Genomic DNA, 22,712 nt, shown 5'->3' with positions numbered 1-22,712 from the left:
TATGCGTAATTTTTGTCGGGTATCGAAATATCTCCATATCAAATTTCATGCAAATTGGTTCAGTAGTTTAGGCGTGATTAAGAGACAGACATGCAGAGTTACTTTCGCATTTATAATATAAGTATGGATAATGAAAGTTAAATTGTTAAAAAAATAAAGATAATTTAAGAAAATAGTAAAATAAAACAACAATTGAGTCATGAAAGAATTTAATACAAGCAACCATACACGTTTAATTCCAACAAATTCGGTTAGTTAAGTAATCTCAAACATGCTAATGCCATCTAACTAAGTAAACATAAATAGTCGACCAAAATAAAACGTTACCACGAGGTACAGACACTGGCTGAGTTTCCAGACATGTTTTACTTTTTAAAAATAAATAGCGCTCCCTGTGAACGTAGTCGGACTTTTCAGCGGCCGCAAAAGATAAAAGGAAAAATGTTGACAAGCGCAACATTTGCCTCACTTTAGCTGAAAAGCTTTTCATTCAAATTAGGGATGAATTTACACAAAAGAGGAGTACGTGACTGGAACGCGTAAACATAAAATTTCGCACTTTTCACGGATTAGTCGAATCATTACGTTAGGTATCAATATTGAGTGCAGAGTTATTTATTTCTGTGTAATCTATATCATTTAGATAGGCTGTCACGCTAACACAATATCTATACAACGGGCTCACCGACGAAATTGTTATTTCAAGATAAACTGCGATTAACGGATAGCGACAGATCGTTAAGAGCTAACGGCCGTTAGTTTCATGCTTATGTAAGGACTATGATTGACGTTATCGCACTACGCAATTCTGCTGAACATATCACGATGTTAGAAAATGATACGATGCCAATATTGTTATTATCTATACTAATATTATAAAGCTGAAGATTATGTTTGTTTGATTGTTTGTTTGAACGCGCTAATCTCAGTAACTACTGGTCCGATTTGAAAAATTATTTCAGTGTTAGATAGCCCATTTATCGAGGAAGGCTATAGGCTATATATCATTACGCTACGACCAATAGGAGCAGAGCACCAGTGAAAAATGTTACAAAAACGGGGAAAATCATGGCTCTCTTATGTGACGCAAGGGAAGTTGCACGGGTCAGCTAGTATTCTATAAATGTTATAAAGATTATCCATGTCACTGAGTGGTAGACAATCGAAGGCCGGCGATCAAAGGTCCAATGATAGGCTGGAACCAAAACGGATTTGTTTAATCATATTATTATAACGTGTTTTGATTTATTTTTATTGATAAGTTAGAAATTGTTTTCGAAAATACTATCAGATTGAATTCAAATTGATTTAACATGATGATGTGACGCGATATTATATGAGGAAATAGATAGAAGCATATGGCTGAAGCAACCATCTGGCCTGGAAAGATTTTCTATGAGATATCGATATACCTACCTGACGACTGTTATCTATGTAGCGATCTATCATCTTTGTGAAAAGTCTCGTTATAGTTAGGTACCTACTAGTGTAAAAACGTATGTTCAGTAAGTAGGTACTAGGTACTTATCTATTTAGTTATTACCTTAATATAATTATTGGATACTATTGTTCTGAGTTACCAGCTTTGCAGCCCACCTGCAGAGATTCAAAGATCTTTTTAAGACCTGTTCTAAAGATATTATTTTAACAGTGTACTAAGTATAAGAAAACAAAGTTATTAGGTTTGGATGCTGGGGAAAACTCCAATCATTATGTGTTATGTTTTCAAAAGGCTGTTCTTTTTTCAGATATGATCTGGAAAATACTGAAGTATACTGAAAATGTAACGGATAACGTACAAAAGCTAGAATTAGAAAATGAAAACAAGGAGGCCTTTTGACCTACACCAATTAAAAACTAGTTTAACCGCTAACCTGCATTCAATTACACAAATATCTCCAACATTGCATAACATCTAACTTAACCTAAACATTTGAAAGTGGTCGTAAAGATAAGTCAGTCAATGCCGATACGTTATCGATACGACAGGCTTATTCCGTCAATATCTTTCACTGAGATCAATTATGATTAACGGATAGCGATAGCGGCGTTAGCACCTAACGACGGTAGTTTGCCTGTTACGGCCGTTACCTTCACACCGGTGACGTAAAACAACGATAGCGCTTATCGGTCAACCGTGATATGCACTTACGATTTAGGTGTTATTCTTTTATTATTCTTAGAAGTTTGTCCGAAGGTCAATTGCTTGGATCAAACTGATCCTTTCTGGTTTTACCCGATGTGTACTTGGAGGTTATCTATACTAATATTATAAAGCTGAAGAGTTTGTTTGTTTGTTTGTTTGTTTGTTTGAACGCGCTAATCTCAGGAACTACTGGTCCGATTTGAAAAATTATTTCAGCGTTAGATAGCCCATTTATTGAGGAAGGCTATAGGCTATATATCATCACGCTACGACCAATAGGAGCAGAGTACCAGTGAAAAATGTTACAAAAACGGGGAAAATTATGATTCTCTTATGTGACGCAAGCGAAGTTGCGCGGGTCAGCTAGTTTATGATATTGACGTAAGAAAAAAGTTCTAAACATAGTTAGTCAAGTACTCGTAAGTAGTCGTAAGGCTAAACTTATAATCATTTCGTCAGTAAAGGTGACTTTAAGATGTTAGCTAAAAGAAGTAACGTAGCTACAATATTTTATATGAGTTTTTCTTTAACCCGTAGGCAGCAGCTGACGCGGGGATCTTTTGATTTTAGTGACGAGGGAAATCTCCATCTTTATTATGTACTTTCATTGCTCTGAAAAGAAAAATAACAATACTATTTATTACTTTAGCATTTTTTTTATTATTTCTAGTCTTGAATAAGATGTATGGGTATGAATGAAGCAAAAGCATATTTGTTTAGCATTAACTTTAGCATTAAAATCGTTAACTACGGTCCCTACAAACCTTTATTTTGCGTTCTTAAGTTCTCTGCCCCTGCAAGGCGTGTAGATCTTTTCTCTTTTTCTGTATGTATTATAAAAAAAAATAGGATTAATCAGAAAAGAAGATTTTTAATTAAAATAAAAAAAAACCGTAGATGACCATAGATCTGCCACAAAGTTAAGTTACCGAAGGCTAAAAATATACAAGGAATAACATCGTCATGTGTTTTATAAGTTTTTCCTACATATTATGTTACTTTAGTTAGATACAAATCTGACACAGTAACCTTAACGAAATAATCTAACATATCCGGATACGCTTTCCTCATTCATACATACTCGTAGACTAGTAGGTACTTACCTTCCTACGGAAAAATGATTACATACTCTAATAAGCAACCTGGGTAAAACCGCAGTAAATAGGTATACAAGGAAAATCGTGGAAATCTAAACAACGCAAGGTAATTTTAAGTTTACAAAATACGAGTAGATTCGATGATTATATTTTTACGCTCATCACGAAAATGGAAAACGAGACCCTCAAACTTGAACTTTCATAATTTATATTAAAAAAATGTTATTTTTCTAAATATTGGATTCGTCCCCCATCTCACCTATAAGCTTTGCGTCAAGATGACCAAAACGGCTAAGAATACTTATAGATTGAAATAAAGACTAGAAGTAGTAATAGGGGTTCTATGGGGGTGCCTATTCCCTTAACTTGAGCAATATGATTAAAATACCTAACAGGTAATCATGGTAAATCTATACTATCTATTCTAATCTATTCTAATGTTATAAAGCTGAAGAGTTTGTTTGTTTGTTTGAACGCGCTAATCTCAGGAACTACTGGTCCGATTTGAAAAATTCTTTCATTATTAGATAGCCCATTTATTGAGAAAGGTTTTAGGCTATATATCATCACACGCTACGACTAATAGGAGCAGAGTACCAGTAAAAAATGTTACAAAAACGGGGAAAATGTTGACCCATTCTCTCTAATGTGACGCAAGCGAAGTTGGGCGGGTCAGCTAGTACAGAATATAAGTAGAACTCAATAATTACTACGAGAGAATTTTAGCCCATATCAGTTTAAGTGCTGTGCACGAGTCCGCCACGCGCGCTGTCCAATTGCGGACTGAAAAGATTATAAAATTGTGGAATACGGCAGTAGATCAAATGAAAACAAATTAAGCTTCCCAATTAAGTAAATCGGCCGTCAATCAGATAATGATTTAAAATTTATAATCTGCCTAAATCACCTGTGCTTGCTTGATCGATGGAGTGCGATAAAGGTATTTGAATTAAGCTGCAAGTACCTAATATATTGTTTACGCTATTTACAGCCTTGGTCAGTAATTAAGGCTTAAGCACGATTTGCGTAATGTCCTTGATTACCTACTTTATAATGTTAGAGATATATTTATGCACATTGTACCGGTAAACAATTAAAAATTCAATTGTAATATAACATTGTAAGTAGGTATGCATCAGGTTTATCTCGCCGACTCCATGGTGACAGATAATTTTTTAATAAAAAGAAAATATTTTCAGGCTAAGATTTTTCCAAATTTTAGATAAATATCTACGTACATACTTGTTATACCAGTGAACCCGGTGATTCATAAACCCCATAAATAAAATTGGTTACAAGCGGTTATCTACAGTGAAACTTATGAAAGTTATCTAGGTATAAGCTAGATTTTTCAGAAGCTCTAGTTTGACTTTAAGCTGTACTGCTTACTTGTTAAGCTGTTTTTCCTAATAATAAAATAATATCTGAAATGTTCGTACCTATAATACCTACCTAGTTCTGTTATAATAATATAATATAATTTTAAAGATAGGTAGCGTTCATTGCAATATTACAATTAAATCCCATGCAGATATAATATACTTTTTAAAGCATAGAGTTTGCTTTAAAAAAAAATATTTACTTAGTAAGAGAGCGAGGCTTAAGTCTTGACTTAATATTTCAGGCCTAATCCCCCATTATATATTATATTATTATATATGAAGAGCATGAAATCATCATTTTATTAGCAATATAACATAATGTTCATTTTTTTAGTTATTAAGAAAATTGAAAATAAATACTCTTCTGTAAATAAGTAACGACATCTAGCGGTCAATAGCTTTAACTTAATGAATGTAAGATGCCACGCAAAACAGCAGCTGTTGTACTCGAAAAATAATAACCTCATGTAAACTATTGCTCAACAGATGGCGCTCATACGATAAACACAAGGAAAATGTTTATTTATATTTTTTGTCAAATTCCGTATTGAAATTATCTATTCGTACAGATTAAGGGTGAATTTAATTATTGCTGTTTATTGTTTCTATTCATAATCGCGCATGACATTTTGCAACGGGGTTCATTGCGCATAGTCAAAGCATTGCGCATTTCGTGGCTAACCTCACCGAGTCGATCGACCAGCAACGAGCGAGCTGTCAGTGCGAAAACCTTTTCATTTCGTCATTGTGCTGTATTTTGGTGCCTAGTGGGTGTGCTAAGTGTCTTCGAGCGCTTTTTGTTTAATTTAGGTGCTAGTTAACTTAAAATTCCAGGTAAGTGCATTGAATTATTTTTTGTTTTCATTCTTTTGAATGTCTGAAACGGCGATAAGGACTTTATTTGTTTAGCACCTAGAAAGATAACCGTTTGACCCTTAAAATGGTCTAATTGAAGAGCTAACTGTTTATTAAAAACTGTTATGCCGGTAGTGGCGACATTCTCTTATGCGCTACACTAAGAAGACCCTGTTTACTGCTGACTCGTCTGATGATGTCATGGGCGGATATCTGTGACGCGAACACTTCTCATTTGTTAAATTATCAGTTGTCGCTCATTATTTGTATAGGTTGCCAGATAAAACATGTCTTCTTGGGTTAAAAAACTTATAATATCACATAATATTCAAAGAAATCTATTCTAGTTGGCCAAATTTATGATGATCCAGGTTGATTTTTTATAGCTGGACCTAGCTAATGTATTTTTAAATGACTAAAAATATATTTTGTTAATGATACAAGCCTTCACAGCTAATTGGTGTATTTTTGCAATAATTAAATTACTTTTCAATGCTGTTCGATCAAAGAGAAAATGATTACTTTCTAATTCTAATCACTATTAAATGCAGTTTCTATAGTGATTGCTACTTATCAAACAAGGCATAATGTTTATGGATGATAACATATTTAGCTAGAGACAGCTTATAGATTTAATATAAATATGTGATTAGCTAGTTTTGAAACAAATTTCTTAAAACTACCAAATTGTAAAAGTAAGACCTAATTAAAATAAATATCTAATAGGCAGAGGCAATTACATTATGCCTATAAATTAATTAAAAAGCTTTTCCCTCAAGTTTAGAACGGGTAAAATAATTATAATTACAATATTTAAATAATTTTCAGTAGGTATAACCATTATTAGGCATACAAAACTAAATGTATTTTGTCAACATTATCCTATAAGCTAAGAATAGTACCAATAGCTGGTAAAATACAATATTTTCCTTCTAAAATAATTAATTTTAGTTTTTTCCTACTGTGTTATAATAAGTAATTTCATCAGTAATCGGTATTGAAGAAATAAATGATAATCTCTTCGGTGACTACAGAAGGAAAAAACTAATTTCAAAAATGACAGTAAAATCAATTAATTATACTTGTGTCTTAGAAATGCCTATAAATTCATTTTCTGAGACCATCCTATTCTTTTTTATAAGAGATAACTACCTAGTTAGTTTGTTACACAATAGTAGCCAATCCGGCTATCTTTAAATACTAGAAGAGATAAATGGGTTTTGGTACCGTTATTTTTGATGAATTGTGCACTATTTTAATGAATGACCAACTCAAATCACTATTATAACATTCTAAAATAGAAGTAATTATCTACAATCTGTGAATTTGTTGAAGATTGAGATACAGTCACTAATTATCTAGTGACTTGTCTCTCATATGTAACGCTTACAAATTTTAATAATGATAATCTAACATCTTTTTAGCGTGAACATGTAGGTAGGTATCTACATTGTATCTTCGACGTCCTTTTTTCGTCAACGCCCTTCAGCGTTTGTCGACCTTTGTAAAATGTTATATTTTATAAGCATCGTCGTTTTAAGATAAACGAAATAAGATTGGCCTACATGAGAAACTGAAGCTGTAAAGTCTTAAACATTGCAGTTGATTAAATCGTTGGACATTCAGTTAATTAGGATTTTATAATGATTTTAGATGTGCGTAAAATGAAGCTGCGGAAACTGACACCAATTTTACAAATAAATAAAGATAAAAGCTATTCCTGGTGTCGTTTATCTGTCTGTAATGCCACGTCATTACTGAAATATCAATTCCGGTCCGCAGGCTCAACTGCGGCTAAATACGGTTAATACCCTACCGGTGGGGTATGCGAGAGGATTACCTCTCCTCACTCATTTCCGTTTGCCAGTGTACAAACCATTCAATTAAGTAAAAGCGGCTTGATTGCTCGCTCGCTGATGAAACATTTTCTCTTCAAAATTTTGAAAAAAGACATTAAAGGGTCAAATCGTTTCACGTACGCGCTTAATTCTAAATGATGTTCGCTTATGATAATTATATTGCATCTGCCCATATAATCCGTAAAAATGGTACTTTCGAATTTGCGCATTTTGTTTAATGTAAGTGGTGAATCGGCTGATGACAACATGTTCAGTAGCAGATATTTTGGTCATCGTGTATTTTTCCCATTGAGAGTTGGTAAATCTTAGGTTTTACCGGAAAATCTTAGGGTTTACCACAGTTCGGGCTTTTACAGTAACATTTATATATCTTTCGTATACAGAACTCTGACACGTGCCGAATAGTAGGTGCACCCATTGAACGTCGACATTTAATAACCCTTTAACCTTTCTGTGAACTTACCATGCAGAGGAAGATGTGGGCGAGTTGCACTCCACAGTTATAGTTCACAACTGATACCAATTCTGCTCTCTTTGAATTATGAAAAGGTCTACGACAGCCCACTGAATTTCTGAAATGATTAGGTAGGTACTCATTTATCAAACACAAATTCATAGCATGTAGGTTTATAATCCTGTTGCCAAATAAAGATGAGTACTAATATTATATCACTTAATAAAATACTAGAGTTATCCATGTTTTGCAGAATAATCGCAAAAATGCATTATTTATTACGATACAGTATCGTAATAAATAATGCATTTTGAAAACAACAATATAGGTATCACAAGTGCAATCTCTTAAAATCCTCCGCACGTGTAAGACCTAATTTACGGCACTTAGGTCTAAAATGCATTTTGACATATATTATCTAAATAACTTGAGGCCTGTATGACAATTCCCTGATAAGTATTGGTTAGAATAACAGATGGAACAAATATTATAAAAGGGAAAGTAACACTGACTGTCTTTTACGTTTTCACACCTAAAAAAATGACAGGTTTAGATAAACTTCATAGCATGATAAGTTAACAACTGAGGATGACCATTGACCATACTTTTTTATTGCACATGATCAAAAACTAGATTTTTCTATGCAGCCAGTATTTAATTGGTGTAACCGGCCGACAGCATAATGTTCTTTGTTATTTTTCATTGCCGTCTGCAGCACATGCCTGACGTGTTTTATCACTCACGGCTATTGTTTTAAAACACTTCTCAATTGCTCACATTCTGTTTCAAAAGCTACATGACATTCTGACTTAAAGCGAGGAACAGACTCGTGTGAATTTCCGATTAATATTTCCGTAGCCTTCGTTACGTAGACTGTCTTAGCGTGTGGGCTATGGCCTTAACATTACAAATTGCGCGAACAAAAAACATCTTATATATCTACTAAGGTGTATTGTTATGCTAGCTAGATATGCAAGGGATTTTAATACTAAATCTTATTCGTATCTTTTAGGATTTTTTTATCGAAATAAAGGCACAATTACCTATTAACTGCATAAATAACTAATCGATGAGTAATTATCATTTTGATTACTCATTCTTAATGATGTAGTCATAATCGTCAGTCGTCAGATATTGTTTGCAACCTGTTTACACTAGTAGAGTTTAATATAGCGTGGCATAACCAACAGATCAACAATGCACAGATCATCGTTATATTAAAGGTGAAAGAGTACAAATTAAAAAGCAATGAATCGTTTAAGATAGCAAAAAAATCTAACAAAATCTATGTCTTTCAGCTGTCTTAATGTGAGAATATAAGAAAGCGATTACACATTTTCCTGTGAGAGAAAATGCTGCGCAAGCATTGTCGGGAAAGCGCACAATCGGTACTTTTTCTCGCCGACTCATCGAACGAGCTCAGACACTGATGACGTCATTACTAATTCTGACAAAAGGCAGACGTGAAAGCCCCGAGGCAAAAGTCATTGGTGTGTTACCAATGACTTTTCGAAGTTATATGTGTATTAGAAATATAATTATCTCGGCGAAGGAAAACATCGTGATGCAACCTTGCATGCCCAAAAATTTGTTTAATACATTTATTGAGGACATGCAAAGTCCCCAACCCGCACTTGGCCAGTGTGGTGGACTAAAGCCTTAACCACTCCCTCGTTTAAGAGGAGACCCTTGTCTAGCAGTGGGACAGTAGTGGGTTACTATTGAAACCAGATTCGATCAATTATTAAATTTAATGCAACATTGTGGGATAAATTCCCTGTGCAATTATCTAATTAATAATCATTATACCTAATATGTCGTGACCATAAATAATAACTATGGTCACGAATTATATTGCTATTATTAAATTTTATTGGACACATAAATATGAAATTTAAAATGGCTGTACATGTTTGTTAACTTGTCGAAATGTAATAGAACGCAACTTCGCTTGCGGCACATAAGAGAGAATGGGTCAAAATTTTCCCCGCTTTTGTAACATTTTTTACTGATGCTCTGCTCCTATTGGTCGTAGCGTGATGATATATAGCCTATAGCCTTCCTCGAGAAATGGGCTATCTAACACTGAATTTTTCAAATCGGACTCGTAGTTCCTGAGCGCGTTATTAGCGCGTTCAAACAAACAAACCAACTCTTCAGCTTTATAATATTAGTATAGATTAAATTTTATTGGACACATAAATATGGAATTAAAAATACACTGTACACATTTATTTGTTAACTTGTCGAAATGTAATAGAATGAGTAGCAAGTTGCGACACTTGTGAACATTTCCTGTAATTCTTTGAACCCTCCCGTCCCAATCAGTCGACCGGAATGCTATTGTTGCCGTCTTTTGTACGTCTTCCTATCTGCCCTTCAACTTGGCTCGGATTAAACTCACAAGTATAAGGGACTGACCAACGTGTACTTTGATATAAGTACTACGATATATTGTGTATTATGTTTACTTCTTTTCTTTCTGTTTACAATAATCTGTCTTGCATTTAATCCTCAATAACTGTATGGTTTCCTTTTACTGTATTGCTAATTCTAGACGACTAATAGTCTTGTGTTTGTTGACGGTAGTTAACGATATAACCTCTTCCTATAATATAATATTGACGCTAACTAAAAACTACATTATTTTTATGGATTATGGCTTTTATCTTCGAGCCTAAATTATGCGGTCTGGAAAGAAGTGGAATAAGTTTAATATACTGCTTCTGATATTTAGTCAATTATACGGGAAAAGGCACAATGGAGATGACGTAGTCAAGATCGAGAAACCTTATAAAAAAGGACGAAAAAAAATCTCGAGTCACATAGATCACGGGAAATAAAGTCTAGAAATTGCGGCTAAAGGAGGTCTTTACTAAAAGTTATTGGCTGTATGACATAGTTTCCAAAACACTTAATCTAATTCACCGTATTGTTAGGTGTAAATAAATAATATTAAATTTGTAACGGATGTTAATTAGTAGATAATGACGCTAAGAAGGATGCAAAAGGAATAAAAAAATGTTGCACTGTTGACTGATTGCAAAAACCCATTAAGTTATTTCCTCTATATTTCAAAATTTTATGCTACCTTTACAAAATAATATTTAGAAAAATATTTTGGACAAATAACTAATGAACACAGAATTAATTAAAAGCGGAATCTCAAATATTAATACTTAGTATAGACTAGCAGGTCTGGGAGATAATATTTTGCTATTCAATGTTCACAATTTCGTCCGATCTTATTAAATTATCGCCTAAGACCTAATCTAAAACTTAATTAATTATACATTAACCTTTTACATGAATCATGTCGGGCTTTGATGAAAACCTTTTCAAAAAAGATTCTATGCTTTTGAGTTTAACGCATCAGACAGATATATGATTGGGGTTTTTTAAAATATGTATTTATGTAGTGATTTCTTTTATGATTAATTTTTACTACATCGGAGTGGGTTAAGCAACCCTCAGCGCGGTCATTCCATAGATGGGTGACCGCATAGTGGTATTAGAACTGGTCGTCTCCGTACTTCCGAGAGCACGTAAAAAGTCGGTCCCGGTTGTTGTCAATTAAGATAACAGTCGTTAAGCCACGTCAAAGGCCTTCGGGCGGCTTGAACAACTTTGACACTAGGTTGACCACTAACCACTACAAAAGACTATAGTTTAGAATATCTAAAATCTAAAGTAAGAGATAAGCTAAATAGTAGTGAATGGAGAAAGTAAAACCAGTTACAGCAACATCGCTTAATCGATACGAAACACCAGATGTTCCACACGGTACATGTACGAGAAAAGTTTTGCAAAAGCGAAGTCACACTAAAGAATCTTATTTTCTCTATTACGTCCCGCCATATTTACTCGGCTATATGTGAAACCGATACGTAATATCGGGTTTCAAGTTTCCTAACGAGTCCACCCTCTCGCTTTGTGTTGGGACAGATTAAACTATGATGATATCAGTAGATATACTCTTACAATAACTATATGTTAGAGGGTAAATTATGGATATTACACAATGAAATTTATGTATATGCCACTTTGGGAATCATAGTTGAGAAGCTGTGGGATTTCTAAATCAGGGAATCGATTTCGATATACCGATGGGTTGTTTTCGCCTGTTCGAGGTCGTTTTCCAAGGCCCTTTTTATGCTTTTGTGCCTCGTTGTGGCTAATACTTTCTTGCTTTTCTTGTGTGTTTTAAAGCGTTAACCTTAGAAGCCATACATGCTGGTTGAGTAAATGCAACTTTTGATTGTTGAACAAAGACAGAAAGTATGTTTTCTGATCGCGATCTGATCTCGTGTTTTGCTGGTTTGGGAGTCAGCCAATCTATTTTGGCTAAGGTTCTACTACAGCTTAAGAATAAAAAGAGCATGCGACAGTCCAAAAAAATGAATATACGAATATATAGCGACTCCTGTTCTTATTACGATAGGTAGGTTAGACCAATGAACACCACACCTTAAAACGAAGTTATCATAAATTTATTTCTGACGTAGTTATACAGTTAGGGTAATTTCTCTAAAATTTCGGGATTACAAAGTAATTTTAGGTGAAATTCTAACGCGAACTGCAATTATAATAGGGTAAAGGTAAATTAGAAGGTTTCGGTCGTGTTATATTTTTGGCCTCGTGTTTGGGTTGAGGACCTTTGTAATTAAATAATGTCGGTTCGTTTACTTCACAAGGATTTCGGGAATCTTAATTTTATAAATAAACGGTTTTAGCCGCTAAGGTAGGTAATTTGATTCGAAATATTATAATTAACTGGAGGGACGGTAATGTAAACTTTGTTTAATAATTTAATTAACCACAACTTGTGTTACCTATGTCAAAACCATTAATTGAACCTAGATTTGCTTTGGACCTTATCTAAAATTAAATAAGTTATCGCCAGTTTGTAAAATAGGTTTTAAAAACATAACAATGTAATAATTATCTGAACATACATCCGTCTCTGTGTCTTCCTACATACAATACCTAGTCTTTTTCCCAATTGCAATAAAAACTTGATAAACGAATATCAATTTATTATGTCAATTGCGTCAATCAGTCATTTTAAGTAACAGTTTATTTTTGTCATTAAATTGTTCTTATATGCAAATCGTTACTAACCAATGAAAAGTCTGACGAAAAAGCAATCTGCGTAAGAACTGTGAATATAAAGTCAAAAAGAGTAAAACTGAGTTTAACTACGAAATTAAAATATACTGATGTAGCCCTTAAGAGATAAAATTTATATATTTATTTATCCTTAAAACTATTTAACAGGATTTTATTTTTATTTCGATACAATAGTGCAGTTACATTATTAATAATTAATATGGAAATCAAAGGGAGAGGCCATTGCTCAGCAGTGGGACATAGAAAACGGCTAGATAAAAAAAACAATATTATACTTAATATAAATCTACTATTATATCCTATTACTAACTATAGGTACAATAAGTGATCATTATAGACGCGGATCAGCTAAGCTCACAATTAAGAACTCCCGGAATCGTATAAACCCCAAAAAATTAAAAATACTGCAATGAAATGTATAGTATACATTTCAAGCGAAACATTTTCGATCAGCTCTTTTCTTAATCGAATCAAAGCCTTATGACGTAGTGTTGTGTCTATAACAACATGTAAGCGTTCAAGTGCATGATAATGCTTGGCAAATTGCCCTGTCATCTCAATTACACGCTACATGATACGGGATGAAAACGACCTGACCGCAAATGAAAATGTACGTAGAAAACTTTTCTTTTCGTTAACGTTTATCCGAGAGTGAAAACGGATTTCGTGCGTTTTTTGCTCGTAATCTGGAATTAATAGAATTTTGTTAAGGTTTCGCTGGAATGGTATGAAACCTATTTATAGATATTAATTTGTTTTCTAATGTTAGTACAGTCATAGATTTTACTGTTTTCCTTATATCTGCCAATTCTTGTGATTTTACTACTCTATCCCGGGATATTTTCGCTTTTTATTATTAGGAAGTTTCACTTTACTCTATAGTTTACAAAACGAGACTCACAAAAGCAAACACATTTGATTCCAATTGTAAAGGTTAAAAAAACCTATATTGGACCCAAAAACATGTTCTAAAATACTGTACTTTTACACTAAATAGTACCCAAAAAAGTAAAACTGCACGATCATGAAAGCTCAAGGCTTAATATTTTTATAATCATCCGAGGCCCGGGGCCCGGCCGTGGTGAGGCTGAATAAAAATCTTCATGAATTCATAGACCCGTTAACGTTAAATGTCGAAAGTACGGTCTATTTATGTATTCGAGGGAAAACTCAGAATAAAATTGGAATGAAAGAGCAAGCTGCGGCAGAAATAGAAAAACTGTAATAACAGTGGACTGTTTTTCAGAAAGCACTATTCTAAAAACACGTCTACTTGTAGTTATTTCTACTTTCGTAATATTGTTTTACACTTATTACATGTTATTCAAAGTAATTATTATCTATATGATTTTCATATCTTATCAATCAAGCGTCCTATTTTATACTGATAAATTAAATAATTTCCGAGTTACTAATTTAAACGTGATGCCTTGTAAAAGATGTATCGCATTGCATTTTTAAACAAAATTATCAAACTGTTAATCAGTTCATTGTTAGAATACACGACATCGGAATATTATAGAGTGTATATAAAATAAGTGTAATAAATAGAATTGCGCTTAAATAGTATAATTTAATATAATTTTCTTGGCAGTTTTCCAATTATGTCGAAGTCACCCTTATGGTATGGCTGCCGCGCCGATGGCTATGGTATTCAGGTTAAGTTTTATGTACTTTGTAACGAGTTCTCATATAAATTATAATATGTAATTAAGTGATGCGTAAACAAGTTAAAAGTTGCAATAGCAGAAGTTAGTGCAGGGGTGGGGGAGTGGGGCTGAGCTCGGTGGCCGGCGCGGGGGTTGCGCGCGTTTATTGATTTTCAGCGAGGCTCCGCGGACGTGCTACGTCGTCGGCGTATCTCCGCAAATGCTAAGATTAAGCCGATCCCCAATTTTGGAACTCCACGATTCTGACACGTCCTCCGACCAAATCCTGCCATCAATTTCCATAAAACACGTCTTTATAACTTTTGAAGCTGAGATATATTTGACCCCAAAACTGTAGTTGCGTAGTTATTTTGTTCGTCGATAGCCCAAGAGGGCGGGGGTGGGAGGTTAAACAGGGTAATGGTTGGCAATGACATGAAGGAGATGAAGCCTGATTCACGTCGTCTCTGACCTCTGCATCAAGGACAATGCTATCAGATTCTAGCTGTTCCCATTTTATGTTATAGATTTTTTGTCTAGCGCAGTTTGCTTTTAACAAATAATGTTACGCCATAAAGCTCATCGCGTGATATATGATAGTGTGCGAATAAAATATTCAAACTAAAACACCACATCGCCGATCACGTTATCGTGTTTACTTTTTCAAAACCTTTGTTGAATTTAAAATGAAACAGAACTGGTCAGGTTCGGGACTCTTTCTTACGGCAAGGATATAGTCCTTCGGGAATCCGTTAGACATAAATCTTATTGTTATGGTTCATTTCCAGAATATAATTACATTTTTACGCAGTAAAAATATTCTCAAGTGAGTGAAGACAATTGCCCTTTTATAGCCAAAGTATTCGTAATTCCTAATCAAGACAATTAAGGAAGTGCAAATAAATTAATCCAAAGAATTTTGCTTGCTTTTAATTATTTACTTTAGTACCTACCTTCTTATAAATAGAAATACGACTCGTAATTAACTTGATGTTTGTACAACGAACATCACTTCTATGAATAATGATTAGCATGAATCAGTTTGGCTTAACATCGTATGAACGACTAAAGATATCTAATTACCAGTAAATATGACATATCATATTACTGATTAAAGAAATAGCCTAAATAAACAAAAATATAAAGATGGTTCATTAGCCGTAAAAATCATTTCATTAAGAAGAGCTTATTTTCAGATGTTCATAGCTCTTTGCGTAGCACGCAATACGAAGTAGGGCTAACTAATTCGCGGCCATGTTCTCAATTCATAACAATATTTTTTACCTATATTTCTACTTGAACATCTTATTATTTGATCTATGAAGAGACCTTTGACTTTTTTATTTATGTTATTTTTATTCTAACACTTTTTTTCTAAAAGAAAATAATTCTTTATAAATGGATACTAACGACAGACTTAGACAGGTATAAATAACTAGGAAGCCATTATAAATATAAAAAAAACTTAATGTCTGTTATTATACAGATATGAAATCTATAAAATGTTTATTGAAGCTTTCTTTTTTCGTGTTTGTAGTACATATAATGGAAGTTCGCGTGTAAAGTGCCAGAATATAGGGTTCCTGGTGTAATGGTAAAACCCTTATCTACTCGAAAAACATTTAGAGGTTCGCTTTAGAACCATCTCTTTTTATAACTTTTGTTTGAGGCAAAGAATAAATAAGAATGACTCCGCGTTGCGTAGTCAGGTAAAAAGGAGATAGCAGACCCGCATTTGGCTTAAGCCCTCATTCTTCCCATAGTCAGCAGTGCGCGTTAGACTAATAACAATCTTCCCTAATACGCGGCACGATTAAACGAATGAGGACGGCGTTACACGACAGAATCTATGACGTCACAATATCTTCTAGTCTTACCACATTTAGCGTTCTAACAGGCCTTCTGTCCCGTACATAAATGCGTAGCAAAGTATTAATATTCCTAAATATGCCTATTAAGATTAGAATATGATGCGGGCGTGTGCCAGGCAGAGACGGATTTAATGAATAAACCAGCAACAATGGTCCCAGACTACAACCTGTGCAGTATTAAGTACAAAGTAAGTATTAAGGGCAACATTAAAATTCAGAGAACGGTACCGCTCGGCACGCTATGTTCACGTAAACGCTCTACTCTACTACAATATTCTATTGTCTTGTTTTTGTTGCGGAAATTGTTCTCCATGCGCTGTGTAATTAAAAAGATGCAAAGAAAGTGTGGGTTTATTTTTAATACAAAATGTACATAGACTGCTGTGCATATATTATTATGCCTCTGGATGTTCAACTTTGAGCTTTTACGGTGATATTCAAGTTCAAACAGTACCCGTGCATGACCTTTCGAAAATGTGCATCCTAAAACATTACTTTGATTAAATGTCACTTACTATAATTATACAGGCTCAGTTCTATAAATAAACAGTTATCTCAAAGGTGCAGCCTACCAACCCTTACTAATCAAGTGAAGGTTGGTAGGTTGCATCTTTCAGCTTATGACTATCTATGGTATAGGCACAATTTATGAGAGAAGTCCCTCGCTTAGTAGTTGACTTTACTAACAAATTGTATTTACGCAAATCATTCATAATAATATTTTAACTGTACTGGCCAGATTTAGTTAAGTGACAACTAGTGTATACAAACCTCTGTCAATAGATTATTTGAAAGGGTAACCCATACTTATTTATAACCTGTGAAATCTCTATTATTTCGAATTAGCTACACAATATCCTAGCTTATATTATAGTTAATCTGCTCGCTCGTTCAAGCATTATTGGTATCCGACGATATTGGCAACTGCGCAATAATCTCGCTGCTGCGCCGCGCTGATATTATTTCTGATTTAATATATTACGATTGATTGAATACCAAACGATAGCACGGCGCAGCCGATGTGAATATGAAGTAACCGAGCCCCTACCATATGTCATGTTTCCACCGAATACAGACAAATTATTGCATTGTGTTCGATCTTCCCTTTCATTTTCTTTTTCACTAGTTTATTATCGCAACTAATGCCTTCTTGAACCTTGAAGGCCTCATTTAAGTAAGTTTGGTTTTTCAAAAAGTTCTTAGTAATTAAATTCTTCTCAAGGTATATAGTACGTTTTAATGTTTTTTTATAGCCTGATAATTAATTATAGCTGTCGTCTTTGTTAGAAAATTTATAGGCCTACCTACCATTTATATAACTGCGTAAAGTAGTAATATTAGTATGCATTTTCGGCTGCAATATTGAAAATTCCCCCTTTTCAGAGGTTTTTTTTTAAATCGCTTGTTGCTTTTTTTATTTTTGATATGTACTTCGAAACGCCTATTACTCAGAACTTTCCGCAGTACCTATATTGATCAAGCCTAAATCACCTAACATAAGCTTTTCCTAGAAGCTTTCCCATGTGAACAATGTCGTATGCAGCTGACATGTCGACGAAAAAAACACCAATTAAACGGCTGGTTTCAAAACCATCAACCGTGTGCTGAACGAGATTGAGGCTTGAACTTGTGTACGACATCCCTTTTTTTCGGTAAAAGTCTACACCTACATATAATATACCTTTACTTCGTTTCATCTCTGCACCACCCTACGGTAGACTGTTAGGAAATGCCTAAGGTATTAAGTCCGCCTCTATGCTTTTTTATATGAAGTCAATAAACAAATAAATTAAAGGTTTTTACTCGTTGGTTAAGTGTTCGTATAGGCAAAAGATAGCCTTGCTGATATGTCCAAATGTATTTAACCACCACCCCGTCCACCCAACAGGGGGTTTGTCCTTCAAGCAAAGTTTTATTTCGTATTTGTTTTCCCTATCAATCAAAAAGTTTTTGCCACTGAAATAATATCGCAAGTCAAGGTTCTAAAATTTAAGGCTTTTCTTTTCCTAGATAAAATAGAAAATCTGCATTTTCCTTTCTTATTTTTTACGGGCTGCCTAGCTGGCCTAGACACTCTACTATGACATAAGATTATCTCTAATTAAAGCCCAGGAAGAGATCTTATTGACAAGGTAAACTGATTTATCATTTTGCTATTGTTCTAATGGCCTGAATGACTTCATTTAAATAACGATTGTAACGTTTTTGCACGTTAAAGAAAAAATGCCATATATCAATCAATTTAAGTGTATCAAAAAATTTAATAAAACATAAAAAATAATACAAAAGCTTTCCTGAATTTTCTTAAGTGGTGTTCAAATTCAATCAATTCAATGGGTCAAAATTGAGAATTTTATAAATTCAGTAGACTAACGAAAGTATTTATTAGAGATTAACAGTACTAAATTAATCGAGTTAATAATTTGTAGACACATGAATTGTACCTATCGATTCGATATAATAATCATGATGACTTAAGTAGGTCACAGGCAGTGCAATTCGGGAAACTTGCCAACTTGTTGTGACTAGAACGCCGCCCGAAGTCAGAGACAGTCACAGGTTGCAATTTGTCGTTATTTATCCACTGCCAAATTGGATTTCTACCGCTTTTCACAACCACTAACGTTACTTCAGTACATAAATTCGCGCCTTATTCCAATATGGAAGCGAAGACAAAGAAACGCCTTTTGCTACGATCTCCGTAATTATTTTCATACTTCTCCTATATTCTACACACACGGCCGACAGTCCATTTTGAAGAATACCACCAATATGTCATGTGTATTCAGTTTGCTACACATACATTCGATTCGGCATTAATCAGACTAGATGGGTGACTAAACCAAATGTAGATGAACCCAATCGGCACAAGCCGAACAAATGAGTCGAGTCGGTTTTTTCGTTTGTGAAATATTGCTGAACCGAATTTGGTGAAGCAAGCTTTGCTGCCTTATCAAAACAAATATAACAAGTCAAAGGGCTAGATTAAACTTTAATATCGGGTGTCTATTTCGAGTTACTTGTTAAATATTAACGATGGCACGGCTTCCAACCATCCAACATTTACAAAGAGCTATTTTCTCTTACGTACCGTAGGTTTTCAGCGAATACGTGCATTAATATTAACGCTATATCGTCGACGGTAAAGAGTGGAATACTGAAAAGGGAATAAGTGAGAGATTATATTTTTTTATGGAGAACTATTGAACCCTTGATGAACGAACGTATTACTAATGTATTATAAAGGTGCATTAAAGGGTTAGTAATAACAATTTATTTTAAAGTTATTTTGTAGAGTTTTATCCGTTGTCCCACGTCAGTGAAATACGCATATTTAGTTATGTAAATTGGCTTCTGTTCTACGCATTAAGCCCTGTGATTTTAATAATCATTTTATTAAATGAGTACGAATAATATTCTTTACAATCATTTTTTAAATGTTGGTTATTGAAAGTGTTTTAAAACATAACGTTATACACCCTCACCCGTGCCCATTGGGTAAATAAGTGGAGTTATAGTCCATTGACTACTAGGTCCCCTAAAAGCACCAACGGGCTTAAAAGATAAAATGCTTACAGGGTCATTTAAAACCTCGTCTCAACACGAACTCTACCTATAGCAAAGGTTTGACGGGATCTTTTTAAAATATCCTGTTCTTTCTGCCTATAGTAGTGATTTTCCTTTGATTCTCTTAGTCTATAATTATTGCATTTCTACGTGCTACAATTACTGAATTGTTCATTAATTATGGTACGTTAATCATCTCGCTAATGATGGTTCTGTTACAATAAAACCGTTGTGAGGAAACTTAAAAAATACAGGTAAATGGCGCCAATTAATAACCAGTGCCTATAAAAAATAGGTAAGTCCGGAGATGAACTGAAACGAGTTAGAATTGCTTAACGGCCAAGATCAACTTGTTGGCGCTTATACCAAGCCTGAAGAAAAATTACATTGTCAATATGTAAATGTGGAATATTAGTAGGTATGTCGCCATATTTTTCGGCTGGCCATATTCGACCCAGGTACCTTAGAAGTTAGTTAAAAAAGTTAGTAACCTCAGTTATAAGAATACGCGGCAGGCAGGTCATATTAGTTTGTGCATATTATAGATCTTTGACTGGACATTTTGTGTATACTGCAGAAAAAAAAATGGAATCGACTTACCCGATGTGCGGAACAACAATAATGAAAAGTAAATCCACCTTATATTTATTTTATATCGTTAATAATATAACTTTTTGTAAATCATGGTATACAATGACGTTGAAGGATATTACATGCGTAATAAAATAAGTAATAAAGTTTTTTGAAATATTTTTTTCTTTCGTGTAAAGACGTAAGCAAAACACTTAAACTCGATAAGATTAAAAGTTTGAAATGTAATTAAAATGGGCTGACAGACGTAAAGCCTTGACATCGGTCGTAATGTTCAACCGTCAATTAACAACTAAATTAATTAATAAAATCGCGGAGAAATTGTAAAACAGTAACGACTTTTCCTAATCTCACAGCCATGGGAACAATTTGGTGAATGTGTGTATGCAACCGTCGGCTTGAGTTAAGTAAGAACATGTAAAAATGAGTGTTGAGTAGAAGTTTACAAAATTCATACTTATGCAATTATGTTATGAGTGGGAAAATCTATTTGTATCCTAATTTTGTTCTCTTCAATTTCACGGCTGAATCTGAATTTTAATTATAATTCGTAAAGACAGTTGAAAACCGGAAGACATGCAGAAGCTACTTTTCACAAATATGATTTTCTCTATACTCAAATGACATATGAGTGGAGCCGCGTGGTTCAACTAGCTAGTAATAAAATATCTTAACATATTTAAAAATAGTAAGATAAATAACAACGTCTTGTTTCTTTAATAGGATAGTTATAAAGTGTTTTTTGAATGTCGCACGACCATAACAAAATTACGTAGCAAATTTACACCCGCTCTGGTAAAGCTGACAGGCCCCTGGCAATTGCAGGAAATGTATTTAATGCTTTTGGATTTGTAAATTTTATAATAGTGATTCGCGCGGCGCGGTCAGGTCCACTCGCGCGGTATTTCAGTGAACTTGACTTGATCGGTTTGAATCAATATTTTTTAAATATTATTGATTTTGTGTATCACTTGTTTTTGGTATTTCATTGTTGTGCTCTACTAAATATTATAGAAAATATTATATAACTGGTGGTTATCGAATTGAGGCCAATTTCTACAGATAACCCAGCATCTTAATTCATTCATCTGATAAACTACTAGTCCCAAGTCTATCCGTACCTGCCTGAAAGTATCAGGCAAATTTCGACATAATAATTTAAAGAATTGAGGCTTCTATAGTAAGCCTCAATTCTTCTATAGTAGACAGTGTAGTGATCAAAGTGTTCAAGGAGTTATTGAAGAACTCTGAAACTCTCTTCTGGAAACGTTTTTATCTTGGCAATCATCGTGCAACAACAAACTTACAAGGATTACAGAAGAGCAAATTTTATTTTAACGGAAAGTGATACCTACTGGCGAGAATAAATTTAGAAAAGTCGAAGTAGAGATTCATATTTTATATAAAAATGGCGAAAAGAATTGCAGAACCCTTTCGTATCAAAATGGTAGAAAATATCCGTCTCCCGCCCCGAAAGGAACGTGAACTAGCATTAGAAAAAGCAGGTAATAATCTGTTCTTATTACCTAGCAGTGTTGTGTATATTGATTTACTATCAGATTCTGGCACTAACGCAATGAGTGATCACCAATGGGCTGCACTCATAACAGGCGATGAAGCTTACGCCGGATCCAGAAACTACTATGATTTAAAAGACAAAGTTAGAGAATTATTTAATTACAAGTATGTTATACCTGCTCATCAGGGAAGAGGAGCAGAAAATATTTTGTTTCCGATTCTGGCTAATTATAAAAGAATGATGTCCGCTCAAAAACCTGTGTTCATTTCTAACTTTCATTTTGATACAACAGCTGCCCATGTCGAACTAAACGGTTGCAAGGCCATTAATGTAATTACAGAAAAAGCATTTGATTCTGAAACTTATTATGATTGGAAGGGTAATTTTGATATTGAAAAATTAAAAGCTGCTATAGCAGAGCATGGCGCAGACAATGTGGTTGCTATTGTAACTACGATAACTTGCAACAGCTCAGGCGGACAACCTGTTTCAATGAGTAACCTGAAGGCAGTTTATGAGATAGCTAAGAAACACAACATATTTGTTGTAATGGATTCTGCACGTTTTTGCGAAAATGCATATTTTATTAAAA

General features: G+C 34.1%; 1 protein-coding gene across 5 annotated transcripts in view; it reads left to right on the top strand.

The window, feature by feature from the left end:
- Positions 1–5,162: 5,162 nt before the first annotated feature.
- LOC142981332 (synaptosomal-associated protein 25) overlaps positions 5,163–22,712 on the top strand; it is a 35,412-nt gene continuing 17,862 nt past the window's right edge. The window contains exon 1 of one of the 5 annotated variants that reach the window (XM_076127178.1): positions 5,163–5,459. The gene's annotated coding sequence lies outside the window, so the exon portion shown is untranslated. The remainder of the gene's footprint in view (positions 5,460–22,712) is intronic. The other 4 variants (XM_076127177.1, XM_076127175.1, XM_076127180.1 and 1 more) reach the window with 4 other exon arrangements.

The sequence above is a fragment of the Anticarsia gemmatalis genome, chromosome 19, assembly GCF_050436995.1.
Source record: "Anticarsia gemmatalis isolate Benzon Research Colony breed Stoneville strain chromosome 19, ilAntGemm2 primary, whole genome shotgun sequence".
Taxonomy (NCBI): Eukaryota; Metazoa; Arthropoda; class Insecta; order Lepidoptera; family Erebidae; genus Anticarsia; species Anticarsia gemmatalis.
Note: the sequence above shows the minus strand (reverse complement) of the source record. Positions and strands in the feature narration are given on the sequence as shown.